Below are 23,219 nucleotides of genomic sequence, written 5' to 3' on the forward strand. Positions count from 1 at the left end.
TCAACTAACTTTGTTGGCTCAGAATTTTTCAGTTTGAATTCCTTTGGTATTTCAAATGAATTGTGTTTAAAGGTACAGTATGGTACCTTTCTGGAGGTGGCAGTCATGTCTATGATTCCACGGAAATAGAAGTACTTAAAACCATACTCCGGAACTTTCTATACATAAATAGATGAGTTTTATGAGAGAGAGAGAGAGAGAGAGAGAGAGAGAGAGAGAGAGAGAGAGAGAGAGAGAGAGAGAGAGAGAGAGAGAGAGAGAGAGAGAGAGAGAGAGAGAGAGAGAGAGAGAGAGAGAGAGAGAGAGAGAGATTGAGAGAGAGAGAGAGAGATTGAGAGAGAGATTGAGAGAGATTGAGAGAGAGATTGAGAGAGAGATTGAGATTGAGAAAACTACCTTTTGACTTGATAGACATTTTGATTTTGGTAAGATATGATTTTCTCATATAATTTCTAGCTTTTCAAAAACATAAAAACAAAATCAATCCGTCAGTTACATAATGTGGCTTTAAAGTCTGTCAGATATAAAATACTAGAGGGAAGCTAACCAGCATTAGAGGCACTATATCTGTGTTTTACTGTCTAGAACTACTTCATCTTAAACAGTTGACACCCATTCAAACAGATTCCTCAATTTACTAACACATTCCTAGCACCCTAATTATCCACCATAATGATTATATTTGCATGTTTCAGAGGTAGGACCAAAGTTTTTCTCTTACAGTAACGCTGATCATTCCACCTTCTAATTAGATGCACACAGCAGTCGTATTTTGACCATATGTATCTATGTCTCAATATTGGGGCAAAACTAATTTAATATCCCGCTATTTTCTGATTTATATTATAACATTGTTTCCTCATCAAAAAACACACCCAGAGTTGTGTTTTGTTTCATTCACACATGTTTAACACACAAACCTGCATATTTAAGATGAGTTCTTCTCTCAAACAGAAAACGCTCTGTTCCAACTTGTGGTGTCATTTGGTAAAACAGGAAGTGCTCCACTTTGTTTTTAAATATTTTGGATCATTTCATCCATGGAATTGCCTATTTTTACTGAAGAAAATGTAGCTGTTAGCTTGATAACTACGACAAGATGACATCACAAGGTGGCACAGAGCATTTTCAGCTTGGGAGATGAGGACAGACTAATAATACAGCGTGAAAATGAAACAAAACACAACTCCAGGTATTTTTATAACATGGGATAAACCTTACAAGAGTCAATTTTGTGTCATATAACATTATTACATGAAAAAAAAAAATGAGTATAGCCCCTTAAAATAACGTAAAATAACTATTTACATTTTTCAGGTACATGCACACCCTCCATCTTGCCCATAGCATAATTTTAAACATTCCCAGTGTGTGTTTTCTCTGCGCATATGAATAAACATAATAGAGCCGTTATTCCCATCATAATAATCACGTTGAAGTCCGCTGCTTGCTTAACACTGTCCGTTTCTTATCTCGCGTGCGCTGCCACTCTCACTGTACAGGCGCTAATTAAACCGCCATTAAGAGCCCAAATCTTTCCGAAACGGGAACATTAAGTGGACAGACACCGCATTATTTTGGTCTGCTTCTTTGTATGCGCGACTGACGAGCTAGCTTGTCACGCACGTAAAAAAGAACGGTTTGCCATCTGGCTCCAGGAGATGCTAGCTGAATTTTGATGATTGGGACAGCGTAGTTTTTCAGAAATGTGTCAAGTCCTAGCATGCACGGATAAACAGGAGCCGGGCAGTTGGATATCATGTTAGACGTTGTGGAGCTATCAATCGGAAAGTAAGAAGAAGAAATGTGGATACACCAAGAGCAGTGTACCTGACAAATGTAGCCAAATTACTGTCCGTTAAAAGAGACGAGGCAGAGAACAGGTCGGCTGTGAAAGGCAGGCAGAAATAGCATAGCAGCTGTCAGGCTTAAATCAAAAAAAGGTGGTTATGTAAGATGGGTAAACTAGCACTCAATTTGGGTTTATGTATTTACACTTCTGATTAGGCATTTTAAAGGTGCACCATGGAACTTTTCAGGGTGGGTTTATCTTCATGGGAATGTTATGGATGTCGCAAAAATGTCATTAACTGAATCTAACTGAATTTTGCCACCAGAGCAAGGTACAGGTCAGATCTGTGGAAAGGAGATCCTGTTGAAGATTTATTATTATTAGTCCGGAGCATGGAAAATGGCAAAAAACAAATAGTAAACATGCCCCGATATGCCAGTGAGTGGTGTCAAAAATTAGAACTCAATGTGCTCTAATTGTCACAAAAGACCCTGAGAAAAAATAATGTAATACGACTCGGTAGCGCCACCTCAAACTTTGATTTTCATGGGGCCAATGGGAGCCGGACTCGGAAAAAAGTCCACGTAAAAATCTGAAACTCACATAAAAAATAGAACATGTTGGGACATGACAAAAATGATATTATGGCCCCGCCCTAAAATGTACAGGAAGTCGGCCATATTGGATCAAACCAGGGAATGACAAAAGTGCACACCCTCGCATTCAGGACATTTCCTCACACAGTTTCATCACAAACACTTCAAATTTGGCCAAATCCCAATAAACCCATGTGTGATTAAAGATTATCAATTACATTGAATACAATTACATTTGAATATGACTTTGGGTGTGGTCAGGGTGAATTTTCAACAAACTCGCAATTTTTTGGAAAATTTCAACAACATGCTGGAAGCTGAATTGGTTGAACTTGAGGCCCGTTGGGTTCAAGATCCGCTGAAAAACAAACGAAGAATTAGCCGATTAGCTTAATGCTATTAGCTAGTTAGCTTAGCTTAGCTTCTCTCTCCGAAATGCAGAGAGAAAATGGCAGAAAATCGGAATGTAAGGGCTTATATATGCAACTATTAGCAACCATGGAATGTATCTGGTTACCATGACAGCGGTTAGTTTGTTTTGATTTAATTTTAGGTTTGTTGTTATGGTTTTACATTGTGAAAAGAGCGCTAAACATAAACGTAATTTGTGATTAAGACAGCAAAGAGTTGAGTTGCCGTTGTTAACAGCAACTGAAAATGGGTTTAATCGATCCTAAGCTATGTGAAAGTGATATGTTTATGTTTACTTTATAAATATCTGGTTGCTTTAACCTTGCACTAACATCTAAACTGCGTTATACAACATGTTAAAAATAACATCGATATTTCAAGAGCAGAGTGGACACAGCCTTCAGACTCGGGCAATGATCAGAAAAAGTAAACACAATTATATATATTATATTATATATTTATCTAGCTGCCTCCATGGCCATTTACAATCTCAAGCTTTCAAAATCGTTACATATAATTTGAATAAACATTTGCTTGGAGGGTCTGCCATTTGCTTGTCACTGAGGAGATGTTAATGCCTGGCCTGGAATGTTCCAAAGTATAATATTAGTCTTATCTGTCTCCATAGATACAAGTGGGTGACGTCAAGGTCAGATCTGTAGAGAGGAGATGCTACTCAATGTAAGAATGTTTAGTTTATTCTTTATTTGTCGGGGACCATCCACATCCATTAATCTTACAAAGATTAATCTTACAAAAGAAAAGATGAACTGTACTAGTTTTAGCGACTTGCTACTTTCCATCAAAATCAATGGTCTCTCAGAGTTTAGTATTTCTTATTTATTCTGCATAAATCTGTGATGTTTTTTAAATTTCCTTTACGCTTTTCTTCTCTAGCAGCCAAGAGAGTCTGGCTGCAGACCTCCACCCAGAGGACCCTGCACTCCTCCACTAGGATGCACCTCCCCCGTGTCCCTCACCATTTTTCATTTCACTTTATTGATGACACTTTGTAACAGTTGTTGTTTTAGTTGATTGTCTGTTAAAGGTAATAAAAGGTGATAAAGATAACCAACAGATTTAATTTCTAGTTTGAAATGACCTAGCTTTGCATTGTCTCCTCTCTTCTCTGCCTGTGTGGATTAATTAGCAGTTCAAAAGAAGTTGTCACAGTAAAAAAAAAACAGAGATGTAATTGTCAGCATAGGCCTATATATACAAGACCATAAATAGCATTGACATATGAAATGTAGCTTGTCTGTGAATGTGTTTTCATAGTCCTTGTGTCTGATTAAGATTAGGCACACATCTGTAATGGTTAAGGTTAAGAAAAGGGTTGTTTTTAGGGAAAAAACTGTGTTATTTTTTGTAAAGTTGCATTGAAAACAGAGGTTGACTTTGGCTGACTTTTGTAATGGCTGCTGTTTTTTTTTTTTTTACTTTTATGGACATGTGGACGGAGGTAAGTCACATGAGGGTCGGTCCTCTTGGTGGAGGTCTGCGGGGTGGGTCCTCAGGTTGGAGGTCTGCAGCCAGATCTCTCTCATTTGTTTTGAGATGGATGAATCATGTGTTTTCCTGATTCGTTGCCAATTACACCCATCTGAACTCACGGAGATTCACCGGTGACCAGACTCACATCTTCATTAAATATTGGAGAAGTCTGTATTCTGGATTCTGTATCACAGGCAAATACAGCACAGTAGATCATTCCAACTCTCCAGCAAAGAAAAGTTACGTAGTGCCGCATTTACTTCCAAAGTTGAGAAAGTTAAATTCTAACAAAGTCTAATATTAAGTGTGAAATTCACATTTTACGAATAGGGAAATGTACTGCATATTGACATTTCATGAGCATGCATATTTGATGATGTTTTGAGCCATTCTGAATAACCAAATGTCATGGCGGCATTATAAAATAGTTTTATTGTTGGAAACTTCATTTCTTGAATTTGTTTTTATTGAGTGGTCAGTCACCTCCACCCAAGGAGAAATGTGCTAGCCAGAAAAGGAGCTGATCAATCTGTTTACGGTGTAGAGATTTTGGCTCAGGGCTCCTCAACGGGGTCTGTGGAACTCAATATTTTACATGTTTTATCCAACACATACTGGACTTGTACGAGTAGTTGGAATATTTATAGAAATACATAGGCCAAGTCTCTGATATTGATACCTTACAGCTGACGCATCAACATTCCCTGGAGGTTACGATAACTTGAGGCACTGCTTTGTCTTACTTAGACTTTAATCTGTTTTAACAAGGGGCAGGACCTGATTAAAAAATATTAACAAATGAATTGCAAATATGAAAAAAAAAGAAAAAAAAGAAGAAAAAAAATCACCATTAAAAATACCAGGTAATCACAGTTAATTGCTTACTATTAATTAAAAGGGGGCATTAATAATTAACACTATCTGACCATAAAAAAACTGATTAAGTTAGAACTAGGAGAACTGTTTCAAGTCTCTTTAAAATAACATTTTGGCTATCTTCTGATCTTTCTGTTTTTATTTATCTTGTATTTTATTTCTGTAGTTGTAATTATAGACGATATATCCAATACCTATCAATTTCACTTTTTGCTTGGCTTCCTTTTCCAACTATTCCTCTTGCTGTTCTGAAACTTTTGTCAACTCTGATGTTTTCCTCTTAAAATTAGCCTGCATTCTGCATTTTTAGTGTTCTAGTGTTACTTCATTCTGGGCTGATATCTCAGACTTAACATTGATTGCCTCACTTTCCTCATTATCTATTTAAATTCTCCTGCCTGTATGTTCAAGACTTTATCACCATCTTCATTCTGGAATTATATATACATTAGTTCCCGCTCTTCTTTCTCTTTTACAGCTTCCATTTTAAGCCGTTGAAACTCTGTGGCCTTTCTGTCTATTTCTGAGAAGTGGTCCTCTCTCGAAACTTGGCCATTTCAACCACCAGATTTCTAGCTTTTTTAAGAACTTGCTGAAGGCTCGTTTCTGCCATGTTGGTTCAACCCTTGTGTTGTTTAAGGAGGTTCTTTGGTTGTTCTTTGTCTTTCACTCGATGCTCTTCTCTGGTTGTGGCAGCTCAGGACACCATCTCCAAAATCAGTCCCTCCGCTTTTGACATGCATTCAGTTTCTTCAACGAGCTGCAAATTAAGTCAGTCCATTCCCTCGTCTTGCAGTTCATTTTTGCAACAGATTCTGAAGTTTGGTCCACGTCCTCTGGCTTCATGGATATATTTGTCATTTCTTTCAAAATCTGTCTGAACCTCTGTCACATTTCCTGTTTAAGACCTTTCACGTACATGGAGGTCTTAAAAGCACTGCGCTCCATAGAATCAAAGATGTCCACAGGAACTGATGACTGTGATGATTACTACTATTTTGTCCAAAAAAAAAAAAGCTAAATTAAACTAAATAAGTGCCTCTAGCTGTTTTTTGTCACATTCAAGGTGCACTATGTAACTATGTAACCAGGCAACAGAGTGATGGGGGAGTGACTCTGAAAATGGACAAATGTCAAAGGTTATGTGATGGAGCAGTAGGGCTTTTTTAAGAAATATGTTTTGATCAATGGGTTTTATTTCAAAGCTTTTCTGATGTAGTTCTGAGCGGAAAACTGACTATATTTGGTTGTCTTTTATTTTATATTATTATTTTGTTTGATTAGCCTCCCTTTACCCCTCTCAGTGAAACAGAGCCTCTTGGTCCCAGTGGTTGACTTCTTTCTGTGAAAGAGTTTAACACTAGCCCTCTCCTCGCTGTGGCAGTTGTACAGTGTGCTTGTGTGTTACTGTTACGTGTATTTGTATTAATGCAGTCAGTGTTTAGTGGAGAGGTGTCAACAGGGGGCGCTACGACTCCTCTCACTGGGGCATGAGGATGATGACACGATTTTATTTACTGTGGCGTATTCGATAACCATTATATAGAGGCTAGTTGAATTAAAAAAGGGGTCTACCTTTTAGAAAGACAAAAATAAGAGGAAACTGGCCTTTTCTAAGAAAATAAAACTTCAAAGTTGTGTGGCATCTGCATTTGTGTGAATTAGTCAATAAAACTAAATATTTTAGTGAGTCAGAACAGACCAGTTTATTTTTATTTTTTATTTTTTTAACTGTGTGTATGGTTTTGAGTTTGATTTTATATTTTTATACACATTATTATTTTTTTTTTTTATTGCAAAAAAAGGAAGTGACCTCACCTTCACCAGGAAGTAACTAACCTGAAAACACAGGGCAAGACATAGTTGAGAAATTGCTTTGTTTCATATGAGAACTCATAACTCTATGATCATGACATGTTTCATTGAGATGAGGGAGGCAAAATCATTGTTACCAACATTTCCTATGAAGTGGTGCCACTATCAGGTTCAACATTTATGGATTTTCCCTTTAGATTTCCTATTACCACATAAATAACACACTGTCTAAATTCTGGCTCCTACCTCCACTGCATCAATCTCCTTTTATTGAGGCACATTTTAAGTGTCAACTGACAGGAAATAAGAATTTTGGAGGCATAAGATACTACAATTTCAAACTTTATGTAGAAAAAGCTTCATACTAAATAGCATTTTGATGCTACATTAATACATTTTTGATGTAGTTCTATTGTAAATGACATCTCTTTTCCCATCTACATAATATAAGAGAACCTCTGTCACACAGTGAGTAAATTCAAATGTTACAATGCAGAGAATGAGAAGAGCAGGAGATTAACAAAATACATATATAATTTTCCACTAATTTGAAGGTGATTGGTTCGAATCCCGTCTCTGCGTACACTGGTGTATGAAGGTGTGAATGGGCTAGTGGTTCCTTGATGTAAAGCACTTTGTATGCCTTAACGGTGGAAAAGTGTATAATTTCTGAAACAGACAATCAAATGATTATCTACTTGGAGACTAATTGTCTAAATGTGGTTATTGTTTTTTGACAGCCTTATTTTAGAAGATAAGAGCAAAAATCAAGATATCTTAAGTGAATCAGGCTGGGAAAGTATCGTCCCAAAACCATTTTCCCATGAAAGTTAGATTAAGTTTGGTGAGTCTTGAGAACAGATTTTTTTCAGAACAAAAGACAGACTTTTTATTTATTTTTTTCCAAAAATAATATTTTGTTGAAATATCGCCATGATCGTGCACAACATTTTATTTAAAATGTAATTTTAATCTTTTATTGTGCATGGGTTTTGCATGGGTTTTGTGTTTTTTGTTATGAAAACTCGAGGTCTTCACTCAAAATTAAAACTCACTGATCTAACTTTGCAAACCACTTAATTGTCCATATGTTATTGTTTACAGCTTGATTTTTGCGAGTTTCCACAAAATTGCACAAGTAAAATAAATAGTAATTATTAATTTAAAAAAAAAGAAACACTGAATGGGTGTGTCCAAACTTTGACTGGTGGTGTATTTTTAAAAATAACCATCTATTATGTTGTTGAACACATGTAAAAGACAGTAAGGAGGAAGCTGAGTGAGAGTATTTACAGGACCATCTGAAAGTACACGGTTGGTGACAAGACACAAGGGTACATGCAGTGTTACAACTTTATTTATTCTTTAAATTAAATTACCTTTAAAACAATCACAAACATAACTGCAAATTCAAGAAGATGTCTAGTAGAGGGTCCATTACCTTGTTGTCCCCATATGCTGTTGCAAAGCCACTTTGCATGTTTTTTTATTGTTCAAACATATCAAAATCTCACCTATGGTTTGGCCTAAATATGCTTTCCTTAGAGAAACAATATGGTGGTGTACCCTCTACCAGCAAAGTTCCGCAGTGCAACTTTAAAACAATAACAAATAAGTCTAGCCCCAAACCCCTTTACTGTGTGGGTGGCTTTTCAACAAATCCATAGAGGACATTTTTCTTCCTTTTCTAACTTTAAAATGACTTGAACACAAGATTTATTCACATTGTGCATGAGTTATTAATCCCAGTGCATAGATTAGTAATACAGCGCCATTTGCACACATTATTTAACATGTTCTGTCAGATAAAAATATGAGCTTGTTTTCAGGGTACCACGGTAATTGGATGCATGAGGGGCACTTAGTGAGACGAACAGGCAGCAAACTACAGCTGAATGTGTGGGCAACTCCTTGTCAAATGCATCCAGCCAGGTTTTTACAGACGAACGGAAAGTTATGTCAAGCTAACACCTACAGCTCATGGTGTTTGTCAGAATTTTGAGCTTATTTTCTTAATTTTTGCTGTATGTCACACTGCAGATAATTTATTACAGGCTACAGTCTTTAGGAAAGGTACCTGCACGTTAAAGAGGGGGTATTATGCATAATTGACTTTTTGGAGATTAATGTCATATTATAACTTTGTTTTTGTATAACTTTTTTTGTATGTTTGAGAAATATTGTTATCTTTCAGGCCCTATTTGAACTCTTCTTAAAGGTTAGCTGTAAAATGCTCAGGCCACAAACCTACATCACCCATCTTCCCGCACAGCAATTCTACAAAAATATACAAAAGCATGATACAAAACAATACACTACAACTTCACAAACCTGATGCAATATGCACGAATGGTGGTTTTGGGAGTGAGAACGTGAAAAACCAAGTGAGACCTAAGTGACAAAAAACGTGGTAACCTAAATATGTTTTCTATAGCAGCGACATAGAATGATATTTAAAGATTTCAAGTTAACTGTCCATCCTCTTGCACTCATCAGCTGTAGGGGTTGTACAGACAAATGACATGTGGAACAAACGACTTCCAGAGCCTGTCCAGAGCCTGTCTGTGGAGCAGGACAGGGACAACAGCTTGTCCCCAAATGTGCTGTCCTGCCTGGGGATTTGTCCTGATGGATAGAAGTTTGTTTAGAGCTCTCTTCTGAGATGTGAGTGAGTCAAGTTCTGCACCCACTCACCAGCTTATCCAACCATACGGCATCATTTTTTGTGAGGCCCACCAGACCACAGCTTTGGAAAAGAATATTGGAGATGATTGTCTGGTAGAACATCAGCAGGAGCTTATGAAAGATGAACTAAAAAGTACTACCTGCTCTGTCCCTTTCTGTAGAACAGGTCCATATTCTCAGCCCAGTCCAGTCTAGGGTCGGGCTGTAGGCCCTAAGTACTTATAGGTCTCCACAACCTCCACATTGTCTCCCTTAATGGTCACAGACTGCAGCCTGCTTCTCATAAAGTTCACCACCATCTTCTTGGTCTTGGCAGTGTTTGGTTGAAGGTGGTTAACCCTGCACCACACCACAAAGTCCTCAATGAGGTGCCTGTACTCCGCTTCCTCACTGTTCCTGATACACCCCACGATGGCTGTGTCATGTGACACAGCTCTGAGTTGTATCTAAAGTCTGACATGTACAGGGTAAACAGGACTGGTGAGTGTACAGTCCCCTGTGGAGCTCCAGTGGTACAGAATAGTCTTCGAGGTGCAGTTCCCCAGTCGGACATACAGAGGTGAGGTAATCTTTAATCCAAATAACCAGAGAAGAATCCACTACCATCTTGATATGTTAGTTTTACAGCAGCAGAGGTTGGATTGTGTTAAATGCACTGAAGACATCAAAAAAGGTCATCCTCACAGCACAACTGCCTATGTCAAGATGGGAAAGGAACTTGTGGAGCAGGTAGAGTATGGCGTCATCCACTCCCGTTTTCTCCCTGCGGGAGTCCAGGGCGTGAGTGATCTGGGGCCTGAGCTGGTGGTGGAGCACCAGTCGCTCCAAGGTCTTCATCACAGGTTATGTCAGGGTGACATGGGGACAGGGACAATACAGCATGTCTTCCTTTAATTTATTTACTTATTTGACAGCGACAATGCAGTCATACAAAGTCACAGGCAGAGTGTGCAACTGATACGACACATGTAGCGTATAGCTAACTCTCAAATCCTGTCCCCAGTTGGACTTTCTCTGCGCAAAACAACTGAGTAGGGACCTTGCCCAGACAAGGGCTCAGTTTAAATATATAATGCAAAGGGTCTCCCAGCTCCGTAGCACAAGCCTTTAGGAGTCCTTGAGATACTCCATCTGGCCTCACAGCTTTACTGGCACAGATCCTTCTCAGCTGACCAGTCACCTCACTCGCTTTGATGCTCTCTGCAGGGCAGTCGCACAAGGGTACCAGATCAGAACACTGAGCAGTGTCGCTGTTGTTGTGGGATGACATTGAAGTGACAGATGAGCATGTGGCAGCACCAGAGGGAGATGTGGCATTCTATTGAAGAAGTGGTTTAACTGGCTGGGCTGGTCAACACCTCCCTCTGCACTCTGTGAGCTGCAGCCCATAATGGCCTTCATACTAGAGATGAGACAATAAACAATGCTATTGTTTATCGTGATAAAAAGGGCAGACAATAATCAGTCGTGGGATTTTTTCTACAACCTTGATAATTGCCAACAAAGATAATCACCATTAAATCACCAGAATTTGCAGAAAAAAGCTACGTTCAATTCACTCTTTATTAAGAACACAGAATAACTGGTTCATTGTTAAAAAATGAATAAATAAATGAATAAAAATGCATTGCATGTTATAATGTGCACCAACACGAACATCAATGTCTTGCTGATGATGATGATGATGTCACTTATAACAAAGCACTGTTTAAATATGGAAACTTTTTATTTTTAAATTATAATAATTCATATCAATAACATGTTTAAACAGCAACTTTAATAATTATCATGATATAATTGTTAATTGCAATTATTTTGGCCATGATAATCATGATGCTAAATTTCAATATCGTCCCATATCTACTTCATACCATGCCACAGCTCCCTGATGGTATTTTACTCTGATATCTCATCTGCGGTAAAACTCTGTACTGGGGTAAAACTAATTTTGCTCAAATTCACAGACAAAATCAATGTGCATAGCCACCTACCTGTTCCTAATACTAACCATTACATGAACCTATTTGAGAAATAAACTACTGATTACACAAGTACCTGGCAGGAAATACCATATATTCAGGAGAAAGTCCTTGCTCTTACAAATAATGTCTATATTTTTACAAAACAGCAATTTCTTCATTTAATTTGAATCCCTAGTGTTTAGCAATCAGCCCAAAACACTCAACAGAACATGAAAGTTGTGGTGTATAGTCATTAGAGGAGCGTAAAGAATGAAAGGGTCTTAATTAGACTAATCCACTGCTGTTTTGTATTTTTGTTATCATAAATAGCTGAAGATGTAGGCCTACTTTGTCTGCATTTTTCTTTGTTAGTTTTTTGTTTTATTTAAGACAATGCAACTATATAAAATGTTACTTTTAAGAATACAGACTCAGCATGCAGGATTACCCAAATATGCGCTAATGAAAACTAAATCCAGGTGAGTTTCGGACAAATAATTATATGTTATTAAACTCAAGATTCCTTCCTGATTCGAAAAATGACAAAAGGGCTTTATGATTAGATAAAGACAGCATAAAGCAGTATCATTTTGACCCACAGAGCTGCTTTTACAATATATCTGTACTGGGGTAAAACACTTTTTGCTCAAATTAAATAGCGGAATATTAGGCCTATTTTGTTTGCATTTTCCTTTGTGGGTTTTTATGTAATTTAGGACAATGGGTTAGGGTTAGAGGGTTAGGGTTAGGGTTGGGTCAGGGGTTAGGAGTTGGGGTTAGGATTAGAGGGTTAGGGATTAAGGTTGGGTTTAGGGTTACAGTTGGGGTTAAGGTTAGAGTTTCAAAAAAGGGTTAGGGTTGGTTTTGCAGGTGAGGATATGGGTTGGAGTTAGGGTTAGTTTTAGAAGTTAGGGTTGGGATTAGGGTTAGGTTGTGTTGCAAAATAGATTTGGTTAGGTTTAGTTTTAGAGGTTAGGGTTAGGATAATGTTAGAGTTACATAATGGGGTTAGGGTTAGTGTTGGGGTTAGGGTTGGTGTTAGGATAAGGCTAAGGTTAGGGTTACAAAATAGGTTTAAGGTGAGTGTGGGGGTTAGGATTTGGGTTAGTGTTGGGCTTAGGATAAAGTGAAGGATAGGGTTACAAAATAGGTTTAGGGTGAGTGTGGACATTGTTAGGGTTAAGATTAGTTTTAGAAGTTAGTGTTAGGGCTGGGGTTAGGGTTGGGATTAGGGTAAGGTTAAGACAATATTCTTTTCGTCTCTCTCCCTCTCCTTATTCTTTTTCTCTCCTTTCCCTCTACCACTCCCCCTTCCCCTCTCTTCCCTCCCTCTCTCTCCTCTCCCATCCATCCATCCATCCATCCATTTTCTTCCGCTTATCCGGGGCCGGGTCGCGGGGGCAGCAGTCTAAGCAGGGACTCCCAGACTTCCCTCACCCCGGACATGTCCACCAGCTCAGCTCCGCCGGTGGGACCCCAAGGCATTCCCAGGCCAGCCGAGAGACATAGTCCCTCCAGCGTGTCCTGGGTCTTCCCCGGGGCCTCCTCCCGGTGGGACATACATATATATATATATATATATATATATATATATATATATATATATATATATATATATATATGTGTGTGTGTGTGTATTCACCCAGTGTATCATCTCCCCCATCTACTTCCTCCCACAAGTGGCCGACATTTAGTGTAGTTTCACCACACAATGTGTTACACAAGCCACGCTGCATTCCTGCTAAAGTGTAATCCCTCAGTCGTCTAGGTCTGACCCATAGCGGAAGAAAAATAAAATCTGTCAACTGGACAAAACGTTGTAGGAGTGAAGATGTTTTGCTGCTCACCCAAGTTCTGGTCAGATTACTGGCTTATATGGATGCCTCAGATACCATCTGTCCTCTATCTATAACTCAATCCTCAGACCAAAACAAAAGGTAGAAAATAATAGGGCTAGCCAGAATGCTAATAGGAGTGAAATCACTCATTAGGGGCTTGAATGACTATGCTAAGAAGGACTCAGGCACAGTGCTCCACTCTAAAAACTTAAAAAAATAATAGAATTGTTCTTTTGCTATGGATCACACCTGGATGACTGAGGGATTACACAGACATTAATCAACAATAAGCAGACAGACAGCTTCAATTAGCATTAAATTCAACTTCAATGAAAATAATACAAATACTCGTAATGATTAAAACAAATAAATAAAATAAAAAACAGATTCTGAATTACAGAAGGCAGTATTTAGTACACAGGCAATATTTGTTTGTTGTATACTCAGATGATTCATTGGGACATCTCTTATGGTCATAGTTTCTGCATAAAGCACATTACGCACCCTCTTCCATTTGTCTTGGGTTTTCTTGGCTTTGGTCTCTCCCTAAGAACTAGTCTGAGAAAGGAATGGTCTCACCAAAGCCAACTCTCTCAACACTCCCTCTCTCTCTTTCTTACCCCACTCCTTCTCTCTGTGTAGCAGCAGCAGATCCAGATCAAACTGAGTGAGGATCCATTTGAGTTTCAAAGTTGTGCAAAGTCGATACTGTTCCATTAAGTGTCATTATTTATCCTACCTTGAACGAGGGTGCAAACCTTTATAAATGAGGTTGTAATGCACCCTTTTGCACCCACCCGGTGTCTGATCTTGAGTTGACGAATGTCCCTGACAGGCTGAGCTTCCTGTTGGCGGTGATCTGAATCCACTGCACCCACTTGTCTCCATGTGAGCGAGGAGCTATCATTTATCATGGTCTTCACTAGCTCTGGATGGACAGCAATTAAAGGGACTCTATTTTTAAAGGGACCCTATTTGTGCTGTGTGAAAAACGGAGATAGTTCATTTTAAAGAAGACATGTTGTACTTGTGTGTGCTATATAGTTATAATCCATGACACCTGTGGATCATTAAGTTATCATTTTAAATCACGATATTGATCTAAAGCGACTTAATAAAAGAAACAAATCCGCTGACTTCCGGGTTACAAAACTGCGGTGCCCAATGGGAGCTGACTTCGCCGTAAACCTCATCACAACAAAGAGCCGTGTAGTTGTCGGCACGTCCTATGGATAGCCGCAGATCACACTAGCGAGTAGCAGATTTTTTATTATTCATTTACATCAAAATGACAACACGACATTGCCAAATCCTGCGTGTATCATTGGTTAAGAAAATAAAATTGGAGAAGGATGTAGGTACAGAGCAGTGTGACAGTGGTGGTGAAAACAATGGTTGATCAGAGCAATGACATACACGAGTATAAACTTTGAGTAGTGAAAACAACTATAACAACAATTATAGCATGGCTAAAGAAAGAACAGTTTAACAATGTTTATTTACAGCTTTAAATGTGTAAATGAAGGTAGATTGATCGGATAGTTGAGAGCGGTGTTTATTTGCAGTAGTCCTTGAGTAGATCGTGGGCAGCGGGGTCAGAGACGAGGTGAGCAGTACCGGTAGAGGTGAGCTGGGTCGGAGGGTGTGAGGTTCATGCCGGTCGTGGAGAGCTGGGTCGGAGACAGAGGAGCTGAGCGGGTCCAGGGAGTGGGATCACTGTGGATACGCGGACGATCTGGCGCTGAGTGTCAGGTCCTGGCCCCCTTTGTCCTCCCCAGGTGCAGCTTGATTAGCAATTAGTTGCATGTGAGCATGGAAGGAGCCCGGATCTCCGCCCAGCTCCAGTCTCTGACACAGAAGAGAGGGAGAAAACAGCACAAAACACAAGGCAGCCTGGGATCATGACACTCACATCCTTTATGCATTCTTAGTTTGCTAATTAATCAGTGTTTTTTCACAATATACCAGTAATCACCGCAATACCAAACAACAACTGGCATGCTAACAGTGCACCAGAGTTGGGCTATTTCCTGATTCACAGATGATAAAAAAAAATACTTCATATTTATATCATGTGTCATTTTGGCCCTAAGCTGCTTTTACAATAACTCTGTACTATATCAAGACACGTTTTACTTTTGTTATATGAAAAAAACACACACATACAACTAGATTTGGAGGTGAATAATGCATGAGGAAAGTTTGAAATCAATTTTACAGTAAAAAATGGTTCAGATTTTCAGTCCAGGCCAAAGTTTTCAAATATATAAACACATTAACCCCTAAAGACCCAGTGTGACACCGGTGTAACAGCCACTTCAGGCGGCCTGGAATCTCTAAAGTGGGACTAAAAAAGTGGGATCTAAATTCCACCTGCAACTACATTTCAAGTAGAGCTTCTAAACTCCCTCCCTCAGTTTCAGGCGCTGAAAAGCCACTTTCCCATTCACTTTGCCATTCTTTCCCATTTGTCCACTGCACCTCTCCTCTCCGCCAGTGAATTCTCCTGAAAATATAGTTATACATTATGTGGGCGACAGTAGCTCTGTTCCTTGATGTAAATGTATTTACGGTTAACACCCCATAGAAGTAAAATCCCCCTTCTTTAAAATATTTTCTACTTTTAGTTGATTCCAAACTGAAAAAAAAAAAAAAAATGTATGTGGGTATGGCATTATAGCACAGTATTCAATTAAACTTGCCAAATGAGTTTAAAGATTTGCGTCTTTATTAAGCTGTCATTCAACATGGATGAGTCGAATTTTACTTAATGAAAAGCCAGTCTAATTAGCCTCTAGTTCCCCTGGAGGTTTTATTCCTTGCAGTGTTTTGAGTATAATTTTGAGTTTGTCAATTATAATCTCTTGTCGATTTGAATATTTTGAAAGAGTGCTGAAAAAAAACAACATATCAAGTACAAGTATTAACATGTCCATCTCACGCTACTTTTGCTCTTGTGGATAGGACTGTTTTTTGGTAGAGGATTGCTGTCCCTGTGAATGAGAGACTGAATACTTCTGCTGGCTGGAGAGGGAATTCAAACCAATTCAATTACTCTGTTATGTTTACTTGGATAACAAATTAGTTGAATGATATTTCTAAGAGTAGTTTTGATATAATCTCATCTTTATCACATATGTTTATAAATAAGGTATGTTATGGCTTTCTTTAGCATAAATCGTTATTTGTATTGTTATGGATCTTTTCGACCTAACCTTCGTAATACCATCTGTTGTTATGTATAGGGTGCATCTCTTGTTTGTGCGTCTAGCGACCTCCAGCCACTTTGATTAGACTAAACTGGCAAAATTGTTTTGATGGTATAAATACTCTGTATATATTTACATTCCTCAGCTGAGGGCGAGACGACACTGCTAGAGACGACACTGCTAGGGACAACAGCCCTTTGACAATTGTGCACAGTTGATTCAATAAACCAGACTTTTTGATTCAAGACAACTTCTCTGTTGATTTTATATCTGACTTTTTACTATTAGAAATTCCACTACAGGTATCAAGCAATCCATTCTTTATTACACAAAATGGATTCCTGTGAGTTATGTTTTGTTTTATTCACACATATTTGAGTAATCCTGCCTTATTGGTTCAATAGAGCTTGGCAATTCTAGGGCTGAAATCATCCAAATAATTCTAGTGAAGGTGCATGAAGTGGAACAGAGTGTTTTCTGACTTAAAGCTACCCTCTATAATTAGACTGGCCTTCCTTGTTGTATGCTCACACTTCACCAGTAGATGCTATTTACATTACTTCTGTCTGACAGTGTGGCAGCTTTGGCCTGACAGGAGAAGAGCAGAGAGCACAGGTGAGTCTGAACAAAGGACAGACGAAGGGAGGGAGGAAGGGGGGAACAAGTTTCACATCTGACATCTACTGGTAACAAAAAAATCAAATAAACTTAGAGAAGCCCTGTTGTGCTTGTGTCTGCTCTATAGTTACAATCTATGACATCTGTGCATCATTATGTTATCATTTGCACATTTTAAATTGCAATATTCATCTAAAATGACTTAGAAAAATGCGATGCCCAATGGGAGCAGACGTCGCTGTTAACACCATCACAACAAAGAGCCGTGTAGCTGTCAGCAGCTCCGATGGATAGCTGCACATCACACTCTAATTTTTTTTTTTCATTTGGACCATAATGACTACACGAAGCTGCCGAATCCCACGTGTTTCACCGATTAAGAAAATAAAACTGGAGAATGAAGTAAATACAGAGCAGTGGGTGTTTGCCGGTGAAAACGTGGATTGATTGGCAATATGTCGTCTTGAAAATAAGCAATTAAAGATTGCTCAAACATGTACAAATTGCTACAAAAAACATTTAAATGAGGGTAAATGAGAAGGGAAACTACAGCATGGTTTAAAGATCTGAAAAGTCGATTTTGCACAATAGATCTGCTTTAAAAGTATACATATGTGTGGACATGAAGTATATATAAGACTTTTTACATTCACAGTTCACATTTAATTTTTTTCAGTTTATTGTTTTCCACATTATTTTTCTTTCTACTGATTACATCTAAAAATCATTTGTGTATTTGCTCGATGTGCTTAAATTGCCCCTTGGGATAAACTATGTACTAATGAATATTTCTACATGTTTCGCAGTAATTCTACTTTTCCACATTTTGTCATCTGTTTTCTGTATTTATGTGTTTCTTTTCTTTTACTTTTTTTTTTTTTTTTAATAGTGAATGTGAATAGTGAATTCTATGCGGTATTAACTACTAACACATAACATTTAGATCACCGTGTTACCTTATTATTCTTTTGAAAATGCTGTATTAACAAAAACAATGACATTTTGTAAGTTTCACTTTCATTTTTGATTCTCTAAGTCCCTCCACCTTTTGCTCTCTGCACTCACTCACTCCCACTTCAGAGCGCTATCACAACACAATCAGCGTACATTCCGCTAATGAAACTACTGCACATCGCATCAGGTTTGTCAAGTTTTTGTGCACAGTTTCGTATCATCTTTTTGTATATTTATGGAAAATTGTGTGGGAGCATGGATGATGTGGGCTTGTGGGCGGAGCATTGGACAGAATTTTACAGCTAGGCATGAGGAGGGTTTGAATAGGGTCCTGGAGAGATAGTTAAATTACTCAAACGTGCATGGATAACATATAAAACCTCTTCTTTTTTTTAAATGAGGAAACAATGTTATAGCATGGTAGAAAAAAATAACAAATAAAAACAATGCATAATACCCCCTTGCTAAAGCCCAGTTTCCATTTTTTTTCTTTCTTTTTTTTCATTTAGGTGAAGTTTATAATTTTAGTTGAACATGAGCAGTAGATAAGACATATGTAGAGGTATTTCCATAACTGTTACCTAGCAGCCACAATATTAATCTTTGGCCTATGAATAGATTAATAAACATGAACAACAACAACACTTTGCACATAAATTGTTCCTGCATTTTGGATTAAATTTCCCATGTTGATAACATAGATAGTTATTTCATTTCCATTCAAACTCACCACTACTTCCTGTATTTTTGTACTTTTCTTCCAATTGTTTTTCTCCACCAAGTACTACCATACTATGATAAATACTTACTATAGGCATCATCCCACCAAACCAAGTCATAATGGGGAAAACATGAAACCTGTCATATTGTCATGAGTCCAGTCTGTCCTTGTGTTTCTGTGCTGTCCTTCCCCCTCCCTTCCATGTCTGTTCCTGGAGCTGGGCGGAGACTCTGGCACCACCTCTGCACACCTCCATCTGATCAAGCAATCAAGCCTTCACCTGGGGAGTACTAAGAGGCTGAGGATTGCTACACTCGCAGATCGTCACTGTATCCATTGGTACAGTCTGCTTGGCTTAGTCTCTTTTTTTGTGCGTATTTGGTTGATCTTTCTTGTTTTTCCCAGATTTTGCTCCTTGGACTATCCGTGCACTTCCGCCTCCGACCCAGCTCACCTCGACCAGTACGAACACCCCAGCACCTGACCCCGCTATCAACGACTTCCGTCCGAACGCCCACCGCCGACCCAGTTTTCCACCGCTTGCTCCGACAACTATCTTGTTAATAAACTGTTGAACTGTTTTCCCCGAGTCTGTATCTTTGGTCTCTCCAGACATTACGACACACATGTGCTATAAGTGCGGGAACTGTTTGAGTTATAAATCACTTCCTCTTACTACAACTTTCATTTCAATTTAATAGTGGGATTTATATTGCATTAGTCATCCAGTATCATGAGAACACAGGCTGTCTACACTGACCAAACCACAATGTATGAACCAATCATTTTATGTTAACTCAATACTCATTTCAATATCACAGTGATAATAATAATTGAAAAAAAGAAGAAAAAAAACCTTTTTATTTGATACAACAGAATGTGATTTTCAACATTAAATGGTAGTACATTCTTTTATATTACCATGTGGCTTTGTATGTATAGGTTCCATAGTGGTCCGTGGGTGTACTTATACTTACCTATACAGGAAAGGTTAATTTCTGTCCTGTGAATGTGACTTTTTTATATCAACACCTGCTCAAATGAATATCTAGTTTTGATACTAGTTTATGCATTTTGACAACCCCAGTTTGTATGCAGTCCAAATTTCAAAAAGCTTCATCCACATTGTTAGGTGCCTGTGGACACACTGCAACTAGAAATATGACTATAAGTAGACACTCAAAGGAGACTTGCTGAAGCTTGATACATTTATTTATTGCTGATTGTCAGATAATGATAAAACTGCAGGGTACATGTTTTGTTATGTCCTCAATAGCATGACCAATGTCTGTGGTGCAGCTGTGCAGGAGAGAGATATAATGTAAAAATTAGGTTCTAAACTTCTTTTTTTTTAATGTTTAAATGTCCTATATTACACGAAACTGACTCTTGTGAGATTTAAGCCATGTTATAATGTTGTTACCTCGTCAAAAACATGCGGAGTTGTGTTTTGTTTCATTCACACATGTTTGAGTATTCCTTTATTATTAAGCTGTCTAGATCTTCAAAGTAAAAATTCTTTGTTCCACCTTGTAATGACATTTAGAGGTAGATTTTAAGTCAACAACTACCTTTAACCTTTAATTCAGTAGCGAATGGAAATTCCATATGATTCTAGTGAAGGTGTATATGGTTTACAAACACAGTGGCGCACTTCCTGTATTACCAAATGACATCACAAGGTGGAACAGAATGTTTTCAAATTGAGAAAAAATGTCTAAATATGCAGGATCTATGTGTTAAACATGTGAATGAAACAAAATATAACTGCGGGTATGTTTGTGATGAGTAAACATTTTAACATATAGCTGAAAATACCATAATATGGGCATTTTAAGGTGTGTACCAACTGATAATGTAATAACGGCCAATAACGTAATAATTCTGGCTAAGTTTAAATGTAATAAATAGAAATTTTCTAGGATTAACAATATAATATCACAAAATAGCCTACTAAAACTCAAGATGGGGTTTGGCAAATGAAAAGCTACATTTAACTGGAAATGATCATAAATAGTTATAGGTATTACTGATCAAATACATATAGATATCTTGAGCCCACTGTAGTTTTGTTCACTATATCATTAGAGATTTCACCATAAATTATACTCAAATACAATGTTTAGGCTTGTAAATGTTATTATATTGTATCATCTGCATCTGTATTAATGGAGACATTTCTACCCTGGTAATTCAAAACAGTGTCTTATATTTAGATATAAAGTCTTAAAACTGTGAGTATTTGGTTAATCAGTAAATCATTGAGTATTATTTCATTTTCATTCCACTATGCGGCATTTTAAAGGTTCTATTCTCCGATCTGATGTTCACAGAGCAACATTTTGATAATATTAAGGGGTGTCTGTATAATCCCTTAGTCGTCCAGGTATTTTCTTTTACTATAATATTAAGGGCCTCATATTATGCTATTTCCTGAACTATGTTATAATGTTCTCCATAAACCTTCAGTAGAATAATGTGGATAATTTCCGCCATGGAATTACCAATCTTTACTGAACTAAAAAATGTAAAATGTAGCTGTTAACTTGAAAACTACCTACAGGTTCATGATAATATAAGGTGGAACAGAGCATTTTGAGCTTTGGAGATGTAGACAGACTAATAATACAGGGTTAGGCAAACATGTGAATGAAACTCCAGATATGTTTTTGACGAGGTAACAAGATTATGACATGGTTTAACGCTCACAATATTCAATTCCGTGCATTATAGAACCTTTAAAGTATTACCTTCGATAAAAGTTTTGCTGCTGATGAAGTTCATTTGAAGACGTTTCGAATCTTTGCTGTGGACAGAACAAAATGAGCCGACCGTTACTGCAAGGACTTTACACCAATAAAATGTTATGAGGGCTAATGTCTGATAAGTGTATGCATTTACCAAGTTGTTCCAGTATGATACAGTCAAAAAAGCTGATTGGATTGCCCATAGAATTAACAGAAGCACTGAAAAACACGCAGTTACAAACGTAGATGAGATACAAATGTTACAGTATTTACTATAGAATGGAACTCCAAGAGACTTACTTTGTTTGAACAATCATGCTTAGGATTTGCTGTATTTTTGGCTTTTCATCCATTGTGAAGGGTCTGCAACTGATTTCAAACCATGAGTCAAGAATGTTTTCTAATTTGATGTGTTAGCCCCGCCCACTTAGTCCTTTCTGCTGTCTGGTTATCGCTTCATGTGACAGAAACCACTGTCTGAGATAATGTGTGGTTTTCTTACAGTTTAAAAGGACTGTCTCTTTTAGTATTTATTTATATGACAAAACCCAATGTGAGAACTCATTTTATCTACAAACTAAACAGTGAGAGAAATGACCAAGGCAAAGATCTGTTTAAAATGGTTCAATTATAAAACCTTTTTTTGTTTTTTGTTTACTTCTTTGTTTGTTTTTTTGTGAATAAAGTGATCACTCATGCAGCCCACAGAGCAGATTTCTGTGCTGATTCTTGAGTTGGTTCATCATCAATCAGTGTAAAATGAATACAAGCTAGAACTAAAATGAGTCGATTCTTTTAAAAATGAGATCCGGTTCCAAACATTCACGTTATGGAGCCATTGAAAAGAGTCGACTCCTCCACGAACATCACACTTCTCCAGTTTCACCAATCTCCTTCTTTAAACATTTTTTGTCTCATTATACAGCAGTACGATCTTAGTAACAACGCGCCTTCCAATGGTTTACACAATACACAATAAAATACACAATAAAATGCTTCATAAAATGCATAGATTACATATCGCAGTCTCAATTTATTCCTTATTAAACTATTTTTATTATACGATCCCTGTTGTAACGAGCATTTATCTTGACTAAAATTCTGAACAATTTGAAAGAACAATTATAATGCACTTTCTATAATAGATTCAACATATTTTATTGAACTATGCTGCACTAATTATAATATCAGTACTACAATACATATAAGAATGGTAGTACGTATAAAGCAAACAGTTTGTACTCACCTACAGTGCTCCGGTGTGTGTATCTAAACTGTCAACTCTCTTGTGTAGATAACATGATAACACTGAGTCAGTCAAACATTAACTCATCAGTCAAACATTAACTCTGGTCAACTTCCTTGTCAGCCCTAAACATCTGGGACAGGGGACACAGGGCTCAAAACTGAGACTGTAAATAGGGACATCTGGTCACCCTAACTGGGCACCAACTAGTGTGCAGATATCTTTTCGTTCCCTTAGAATTATGAGGTTTTATCTG

At 37.8% G+C, this 23,219-nt stretch overlaps 1 long non-coding RNA gene across 1 annotated transcript; it reads right to left on the bottom strand.

Moving 5' to 3' along the window:
- Positions 1–20,149: 20,149 nt before the first annotated feature.
- Positions 20,150–23,011, bottom strand: LOC117370287 (uncharacterized). Its single transcript, XR_004541376.2, has 5 exons — positions 22,964–23,011; positions 22,018–22,086; positions 21,872–21,936; positions 21,721–21,776; positions 20,150–20,269 (listed from the first exon to the last, which is right to left on the bottom strand). It is a non-coding gene; the product is annotated as an uncharacterized LOC117370287 (long non-coding RNA).
- Between the last annotated feature and the right edge of the window lie 208 nt (positions 23,012–23,219).

Source organism: Periophthalmus magnuspinnatus, chromosome 4 (genome assembly GCF_009829125.3).
Source record: "Periophthalmus magnuspinnatus isolate fPerMag1 chromosome 4, fPerMag1.2.pri, whole genome shotgun sequence".
Lineage (NCBI taxonomy): Eukaryota > Metazoa > Chordata > Actinopteri > Gobiiformes > Gobiidae > Periophthalmus > Periophthalmus magnuspinnatus.